General features: G+C 42.6%; 1 long non-coding RNA gene across 1 annotated transcript; it reads right to left on the bottom strand.

Moving 5' to 3' along the window:
- Positions 1–6,001: 6,001 nt before the first annotated feature.
- Positions 6,002–9,565, bottom strand: LOC128326628 (uncharacterized). The gene is made up of 2 exons (XR_008308155.1): positions 9,433–9,565; positions 6,002–8,702 (listed from the first exon to the last, which is right to left on the bottom strand). It is a non-coding gene; the product is annotated as an uncharacterized LOC128326628 (long non-coding RNA).
- Positions 9,566–9,582: the final 17 nt, after the last annotated feature.

The raw sequence follows: 9,582 nt of genomic DNA, 5'->3' as shown, positions 1-9,582 counted from the left end.
ATAGATTGACAGGTGTGTTCCCCACCCCCCTCCTTTTGTCTTCTGTAGTCCCATGTGGATGACCTGTCCCTGCAATGGCAAAAGTTGTGAACCCCTGGCTTAGACATCATGTCCCACCAAATTACATTGTGGCCTAAATTACATTAGACTGCTCAACTTGGGCAACAAAACTTAGACACCACTATAACTCATAAAAATCAGAAGAAAAACAAAATAGCTCTTCAAAAGACCCCTGAACAAGTCAAGAGATTCTTTCTAAACCTTTGGGGGGAAAACACAGTGTAATTTCAGAACTTTCCTAACCAGCTTTTCAAAAAGCTTCTCCACACAATTTATACCATGGCTTTTAGCAAGAGCTTTGGAATTGCATTGAGCTCCCAAAGATATTTGGGTATTTCTGTCTCAAAATGCTGTCTTCCAAATCCCTTTGCAAGGTCAGTTTGCATTTCAATCACACTGAATACAACACTTAACTAAACTATTCATGCTCAACAGTTTTTGCATATCTTATCTTCTGCTAATCACTCAGTGCCTCAGCTGGAGTGGAGAGAGTCAGAGAAGTCAATTTGAATTGCAATGCTTTTCCGAAGAACAAAGCATTCTGTCCGAAACACAGTCATTTCGATCTGGAAACAAAAATCTGTTTTTTAATTCTTGATTTTGTTTTGGTTACAAAACCTCCGAAATTGCCATGTTTGGGAACAAAATGTTTTGTACCCGAATCAAAATGCACAAGCCTACTTAGCAGTCATGGCATAAGGGGGCAGGTTTATGTGTGGATTGATAACTGGTTGAAGAACAGGAAACAGAGGGTAGGGATAAATGGACACTTCTCTAAATGGAGAAAAGTAAGAAGTGGGATCCTCCAGGGATTGATACTGGGACCAGTGCTCTTTAACTTGTTCATAAATGAGCCAGAAGATGGAATAAGCAGTGAGGTGGCCAAAATTACAGATAACATCAAACTACTGTATTTAGGGTAGTGAAATCCCAAAGTGATTGTGAGGAACTATAAAAAGATCTCTCCAAACTGGGAGAGTGGGCAACAAATGGCAGATGTGGTTCAAAGTTAATAAGTGTAAAGTGATGCATACTGGGGCAAAAACTCCAACTTCATATAAGCTGATGGTGTGAGCTGACAGTGACTGAGCAGGAGAGGGATCTTGGAGTCATGGTGGACAGATCATTGAAAGTGTTGAATCAATGTTCAGAAGCTGTGAAAAAAAGGCCAATTCCATGCCTAGAATAATTAGGAAGGGGTTGAAAAATAAAACTGCTAATATCATCGTACCCGTATACAAAACTATGGTGCTGCCACATTTGGAATATTGCATGTAGTTCTGGTCATCATATTTTAAGAATTACATTGCAAACGGGAAATGATGCAGAAGAGGACCACCAAGATGATTGGGGCCTAGAGCACCTACAAGGCAAGGCTACAACACCAGAGGCTTTTCAGTTTAGAAGAAAAGACAACTGAAGGGAGACAGGATAGAGGTCTATAAAATCATGCATAGTGTGGAGAGAAATTTTTCTCCTTCTTGCAAAACCCTAGTACCAGCAGTCATCCCATGAAACTGATTGCCAATAAATTTAGGACTAAGAAAAGGAAGTACTTTTTCACACAATGTATAAACAGCCTATGAATTCTCTTCCATAAGATGTGGTGACAGCCAACAGGCTGGATGACTCTGAGAGGGGTTTAGATAAATTCACGGAAGACAGGTGTATCAGTGGCTACTAGTCTGAGGGCTATAAGCCACCTCCAGGCTCAGAGGCAAGATGCCTCTAAATACAAGTTGCAAGAGAGTAGCAGTAGGAGATGGCATGCCCTCATGTGGGCTTCCCAGAGGCATCTGGTGGGCCACTGTGTGAAACAGGATGCTGGACTAGATGAGCCTTAGGCCTGATCCAGCAGGGCTTTTCTTATGTTCTTATGCTTAGATGGATTAGGCTCCCTGAAGGTTGAACCGATGGTGAGGGGGAAGGGCCCTTAACCCTATCTGCTGCCATGGTCCCAATCTGGATCAACCCTGCATGCGCTCTCTCTCTCTCTCTATATATATATATATATACACACACACATATGAGAGCCAGCATGGTGTAGTGGTTAGAGTGCTGGACTAGGACCGGGGAGACCCGAGTTCAAATCCTCATTCATCCATGATACTAGCTGGGTGACACTGGGCCAGTCACTTCTCTCTCAGCCCAACCGACTCACAGGGTTGTTGTGAGGAGAAACTCAAGTATGTTTTACACTACTCTGGGCTCCTTGGAGGAAGAGCGGGATATAATAATAATAATGATGATGATGTTGTTTGTAATTGCCATAACTCCACCTTCACAAATACTAAACAAAACAGGCCTCGGATACCAAACATCTAAAACATCAAGTAAAATAAACCATCTGCTGTACATGGAAGATCTGAAGTTGTATAGAAAGTCCCAGTCAGAAATCGAATCACTGCTAAACACTGTCCGTATATTCAGTAGCGATATAGCAATGGAGTTTGGACTAGGCAAGTGTGCTGCATTAATAATGAACAGAGGAAAAATAACAAAAACAGAACGAATAGAACTGCCCAACGGAAGCAACATCAAGAACCTGGAAGAGAAAGAACATTACAAATACTTGGGCATTCTCCAGGCTGATAACATTGCACACACTGAAGTTAAAAGAAAAATTGGAAGTGAATACATCAGGAGAGTTAGAAAAATCCTCAAGTCCAAACTCAATGCCAGGAACACCATACAAGCCATAAACACCTGGGCTATACCTGTTATCAGATACACTGCAGGAATAATAGATGCTAATAATAGTGCTCTCCACCCCCGCAGTGATGTAGATAGGCTATACCTCCCTCGCAGCTCAGGTGGAAGAGGAATGCTGCAAGTCCATCAAACAGTAGAGGAGGAGAAAAGAGGCCTTGAAGAATATATTACGGACAGTGAAGAAGATGCACTTCAAATGGTCAATAACGAGAAACTATTCAACACCAATGAAACAAAGCAGGCCTACAAGAAAGAACAAGTCAAGAACCGAGCAGAAAAATGGAAAAAGAAGCCACTGCATGGTCAATATTTGCACAATATAAGTGGAAATTCAGACATCACCAAGACCTGGCAATGGCTTAAGAATGGCAACTTGAAGAAAGAAACAGAGGGTTTAATACTGGCTGCACAAGAACAGGCACTAAGAACAAATGCAATAAGAGCAAAAGTAAAAAAATCAACAACAAACAGCAAGTGCCGCCTTTGTAAAGAAGCAGATAAAACCATGGACCACCTAATCAGCTGTTGTAAAAAGAGCGCACAGTCTGACTACAAACAAAGGCATGACAAGGTAGCAGGGATGATACACTGGAACATATGCAAAAAATACAAGCTACCTGTAGCCAAAAATTGGTGGGACCATAAAATTGAAAAAGTTGAAGATGCAAAAATATTATGGGACTTCCGACCACAAACAGACAAACATCTGCCACACAATACACCAGATATCACTGTAGTCAAGAAGAAAGAAAAACAAGTGAAAATAATCGACATAGCAATACCAGGGGATAGCAGAATAGAAGAAAAAGAAATAGAAAAACATCACCAAATACAAAGATCTACAAATTGAAATTGAAAGGCTGTGGCAGAAAAAGACCCAAATAAACCCAGTGGCCATTGGCGCCCTGGGTGCAGTTCCAAAAGACCTTGAAGAGCACCTCAACACCATAGGGGGCCACAGAAATCACCATCAGCCAATTACAAAAAGCAGCTTTACTGGGAACAGCCTATATTCTGCGACGATATCTATAACAATTGACAATACAATTCTGGCATCCCAGGTCCTTGGGAAGGACTCGATGTCTGGATAAAACAAACCAGTCAATAACACCTGTCTGACTGTGTAAACAAGAAATAATAATAATAATAATGATGATGATGATGATGATGATGATGATGATGATGATGACACAGAACAAAAGCTTCCATAACATGATGTGATCCTAGAAACACAAGAGAAAAGATTAGGGATGGAACTGTAGCTCAGTAGTAGAGCATCTGCTTTGCACACAGAAAGTCTTCTGTAATCTGGAATCTTCAGGTAGGGCTGGGAGATATTTATGTCTGAAACCTTGGAGAACCGCTGTCAGTCAGTGACAATATGCATATTGGTCTGACTCACTATATGGGAGCTTTCTAAGTTCCTATTATATATTTCATTCTGAAGTTCGTGTTGAATTTATTTTGCAAGCTTTTGGTATCTGTCAGAGGGACTTATTGGCTAGCTGATAACATTGTGGAAAACAAACTCTTGCATCTAATCCATGTGGAGAGAGACAATATAAATAAACTTACCAATTAGCTTTTGACCAAAACATTTCTGAACAAAGTTTTACAGAACAACTATCAAATACTTTCAACAATCCATTTAGACACACACAGAAAACCTCTGGTCATATTACATGTTTTTGTACATTTCAATATTTTTAACCATCCAGTTCTCCTACTGAATACAGTTTAAGGAAAGGGTATTTTTCTTCGAGCCTTTCAGAGGGAACCAGAGATATATCAATAGATAGTTGATTACAAACCGCTGCTGGTTATATGAGAACAAGTTTGCATGACAGTTGTAGTCCACAGTTGCAGTTCTAAGCATCTTTATAGAATAAGTCCCATTGAGCTCAGGGGGCACTTATTTTTAAGTAGGGATGTGCGAATCGTTTCAGGTACAGAATGATCTGTACCCGAAACAGCAAATTTCGGGTGATTCGGATCCGAACTGAATCACCCCCAAAGAACCCCGAAAAATTTCAGATCCGAAACAAATCACCCCTGTTTGGGATCCAAAATATACGGATGTTTTGGACCTCCATTTTGTGTCCAAAAAATGCCTTCTTTCCCCCCCTTCATTTTGAGCAATGACGTCTATTTGAATTTCCTGCCTTTTTGCCTGCCATTGATTTCAATGCAAAAAGGTCTGATGTGACGTCTGCTCGAATTTCGGGTCCCATGGGCAAAATAGTGGGGTGGGGTGGTAGTGCTGATTTTTTGTGAATTTTTGAAGTTTTAGTGTCTTTGGGGCAGATTGGGGGCAGAAAGTGGGATCTGGGCCAAAAGAGTGGGGTGGGGTGGTAGTGCCTTATGGGTGGAGGCTACCACCCCAATTGCAGAGTGATTGGGCAGAGGGCTGATTTTTGGTGAATTTCTGAAGTTTACGCGTCTTTAAGGTTTCCCCCCATTAAGTATAATGGAGGGTGCATCGCTTCACGTCAGGGGGAAAGGGGTGGCCTAGAGCGGTGTGGGGTGGGTGGTAGTGCCGGGTAGGGGCAAGGAAGCTACCTGAATTTTTTCAAAGGATTTGGGCAGAGGGCTGATTTTTGGTTAATTGTTGAAGTTTACGCATCTTTAAGGTTTTTCCTCATAAGAAGTTATAACGGAGCTTTCAGCAGCCCCATAAGTGCACTTGGGGGGTGCTGGGGTGGCCCAGAGCGAGTGGTGGTGTAGTGCACATAGGGTGCCAACCACCCCCATGGGTTTCTAACCCATGGGGTACAGGGTTCTGTTGTTTCTGAGGTATTCTGAGTGTGGATTCTATGATAGCAAATTAGAGTGGATTCATGGCGTCTCATTGAAAATCTCATTTGCTATCATAGATCCCACTTTCTGCCCCCGATCTGCCCCAAAGACACTAAAACTTCAAGAATTCACCAAAAATCAGCCCTTTGCCCAATCCCCCTGAAAATTGGGTGGTAGCCTCCACCCATTGGGCACTACCACCCCAACCCACTCTTTTGGCCCCAGGACCCATTTTTTAATCCAAATCGATTCGGATTCAGATTAATTTGGATCCGAATCGAATCAGGGGTGATTCGGATGGGCCATATTCAGATGCAAAACAGAACGGGGGTGTTTCGGTTCAGATCCGAATCGAAACACCAAAAATCCGAATTGCACACCCCTATTTTTAAGTAAACAGACTTAGGCTTATACTGCAATTCTACTAAAAAGCTTGCAGTTTAAAGAACATTTTAATAAGGATATATTAGAGAAGTCTGGTCAGTTGGAAAGCAAATGATTTTAAAGGACTCTTTTTTAGGTAATACATGACTTGTTGCGGTGCTGCTGAAGTGAAGACATCAATCAGCTGCTTTGATAGCAGTCAAAACATTATCTTCCAACATTATTAGATCAGAGGCCCTGCCCTTTCACTTCGAATTGGAAAATGGTACCACTGACATTTATTTTCTGTCCACCTGACTAGCTTACAGGAAATTGGAAAACAGGGCTTTGATAATATAATTACTGCATTTTTTGCACAATATGGGGTGTTAATGCTTCACTCTGCACAGAGCTTCATATGGCATGGCTTTTCAAAAAGTGAAATTTAAATTTAAAGCATCACTGCAGCAAAACCCTGACATGGTTTTTGTCCAACTGTTTCCACTTTCTACCATTTAAGTATACACCCTGCTCTGTTTGTACCCAGCGTTCCAGAATCCACAATATCCCAGCAATGGGGGAAAATTGTTGCAACCACTTTCCAAAGTGCCTTGCTTTCACTGCAGATATTGCATATACAACAGGACCTAGGCCTGAAGCAACTTAAGAATTTTTTTAAAAATCTGGCTTATAGGTATTGCAGAATCCAACTGATTTTTTCTTAATGTGAGAATAAACCTTACATTGTTTAACATGAAAAACTGGTGTTTGTCTAGGAAGCACATTTTAGTTAAACATTATGTAAATGTAATGCAACATTGCACCACCAACAATGACTTCATTTCTTTGCCATCATAAATCACTTTTCCAACTGCTGTACAGTACATGTTCATACATTTAATCATTACCATGGAGGTGCCTCGTAGCGAGCTCTATAGTGGGCATCTTTTAGAAACTTTATTCTGTTTGGACTGACTTTTCGATGGCCAAGATTTAAGGTACTGATGGGGAATGTTTACGTTCTCAACAATGTACTGTGAGACAAATCTGCCCCAAAGGCACCTTTTGTGAATGAGAAGTTCCTATTTCCATATGGGTGAGCTTACTGTGGTTTGCTCAGCGTGAAAGGAATGCTCTCTGTACATGCTCACGGACATCCTCTGCTATATTTTTCACAGATTTCTGCACTAAACTGGAGCTTTCAACAAATGATCCAGATTGAGCTATAAAAGCCATATGTTTCAGGGGGTGATAGTATAATACTGTTGAGCTTTAGCCATTTAATATTTGACTGTTCAAAAAAATATTTTCTATTTGTTCTTTAACTGTCCATCCTATGACTCTGGGAGACAGCAATTGAGCAATTCAAATTGATAAAGAGGCCACTTGGCAATCAGTTGGGAATGTACAACTCAAGGGCTAATTGCCATGTCAGAAGCAATGTCATTTAATGGTTTATTATTATTGTCTATAGTTTTGTTCTATTATACATTGCTGACTATACTGTTACATGCGCTCTCCATATCCCTAAGTGGTGAGAAGTTCTAGGGGGCAACACTACTGCCTCCTTCTGAGAAAAGATCACTGCAACCTTAGGGTGCATTTGTAATTTTGGATATATTTACAAATACACAGGTTGAGTATCAGATGGAAGTAAGCAATATGTACTCTGTTTCATTCACAAACTGCTTGTTCTTCAGTCTCCCTAGCTGCAGCCTGTCACTAATTTTGTTCCCTCTTTGTCACACACACACACACACACACACACACACACACACACACACAGATGTACTACTCGCTCCCAGGCACACTCTTATGGCTTCCCCACATTCTGTAAGAGTGTGGAATTCCATTCTCTGGAATTCTCAGTCATTAATCCCAGGGACAGTTCTTGACCGCCTGGATCATGGGCCACTGAGCTGGCCACTCAGCATTCATGACTTCAGTCTCATGACAGTACATTTCTAAAATGGCATTGCACTACTACTTTGCTGCTGTTACATCACCTTCATTATCTTGGCCCAGGATTTATACAACTAGATCACTTCAATTAGTTTGATTTCAGAACTTCTTAATGAACACACAGCAACGGTAAAGATAAAATGTGATACATTTTTGAGTAAAAATTTAGAATTCTAGGTAAATAATCATTCATATATTCAGGGGGCAAGGCAGTGGGCCCCCAGACAACTGTCTCCCCTTTCCCTATTATAGTTACGCCCCTGCATATATTTCTGATATTTACTTACTCTTAGTTATATGAACCTAAGCCAATTTTTGCCCCACTAGTAATATAACAAATTAGGAATTTTCTAATAGCAGGCAGTGGTTGCAAACAGTAGATCTCATGGAAATGAAAAACTTGTATCTGGGCTTTTTCAGACTGCAGATGGGAGATCACATGACTTCACATAATAAAAATAATCTGCACAAAGCATATCGGGTTAGAAGACAGGCTAAAGCCGTTCCCTTTCATATCGCTTTCTATGTGAAGAGATAACTTTTTATACGGCGAGAACATTTAATCAGGCTCCGACGAAGTGTACAACCCAGACAACAGGTTTGCCACTTCCAGACCAGATTTGTTTCTTGAAGTTTGGTCAATGAAGGTGTGGCAGAAACTACTCGTCCTTCACGCGCCATCTTGTGGTAAAAGACAGATGTTTTTTGGTTGGAAAAGTCTGTACGGCAGAAGACTTAGGAAAAGCGACTAGGCAGCGTCCCAGGAATGACGATCATTTTCAAAAGCTGGTTCAAGGCGATTTGGCGGGCTGTAAAAAAAAAAAAAAAAAAATTAATACAGTGGTACTTTTCAGGCGGGAGGGCGGGGCGCGTTGCGTAACCTCATTACTTTACTCAGTTGTAAAGGGATCTTTTTTAAAGAGGGGACCCACAAAGTTTCAGAACAGAAACTCTTATTTTGGGTGATTCAAACCATTGCATATACACAACAAAAATCTTCTATGCAGTCTAACCCTGATCCCTACCAGGGAGGAGAATTCACTCAAGATCTCCAGTGTGTGTGTTTGCGTGTGCTCTTGTGTGTGATGCTGCTGAGGACGGGGCAAAGCGACACACACGCGCACACGCACACAGGCGCCGTCCCTTCGCCTGTACTGCCAAGCCGGAGTGCACACCGAATTGTCATTCTCTTTGTTCGTTTCCCCGGATCGATGCCCTCCTCCTCCTCCTCTTGCACGCCGCGACTCCCGCCGCCTTCTTCTTCCTCCAGTGACATTTGCAGGCAAAGAAAGGCGAAGAAGCCGCCTGTGAAATAACCTGCAGCAAGCAACAGCAGAGGCGGCAGCAGCTGGGTGGGTTTCTCTCCCTCTCTCTGCCTTCTCTGCAGCCCCACCAGCAGCAAGGAGCGGCGGCAGCAGGCAAGACCCTCGCCCGGCTCTGCGAGGCATGGGCCACCCACTGGAGAGGCAGCAGCAACAAGGAATCCTGTCCCCAGCCCTGCCCTCCGCCAGCTGCCGGCGGCATGGACAGCCCTCCTACCTGACAAGAGCCGCCGCCGCTGCCGCCGCCGAGCTGGGCTCCCGCCTAAGAGGCGAAGAGGGGCTGCATTGAGTTGCCAGGCGGGATTGCGTCGCTCGCCTCTCTCTCTCTCTCTCTGCCCCCCCCCCGTTCCTCCCACCCCCACCCCCC

Source organism: Hemicordylus capensis, chromosome 5 (genome assembly GCF_027244095.1).
Source record: "Hemicordylus capensis ecotype Gifberg chromosome 5, rHemCap1.1.pri, whole genome shotgun sequence".
NCBI classification, from domain to species: Eukaryota; Metazoa; Chordata; class Lepidosauria; order Squamata; family Cordylidae; genus Hemicordylus; species Hemicordylus capensis.
Note: the sequence above shows the minus strand (reverse complement) of the source record. Positions and strands in the feature narration are given on the sequence as shown.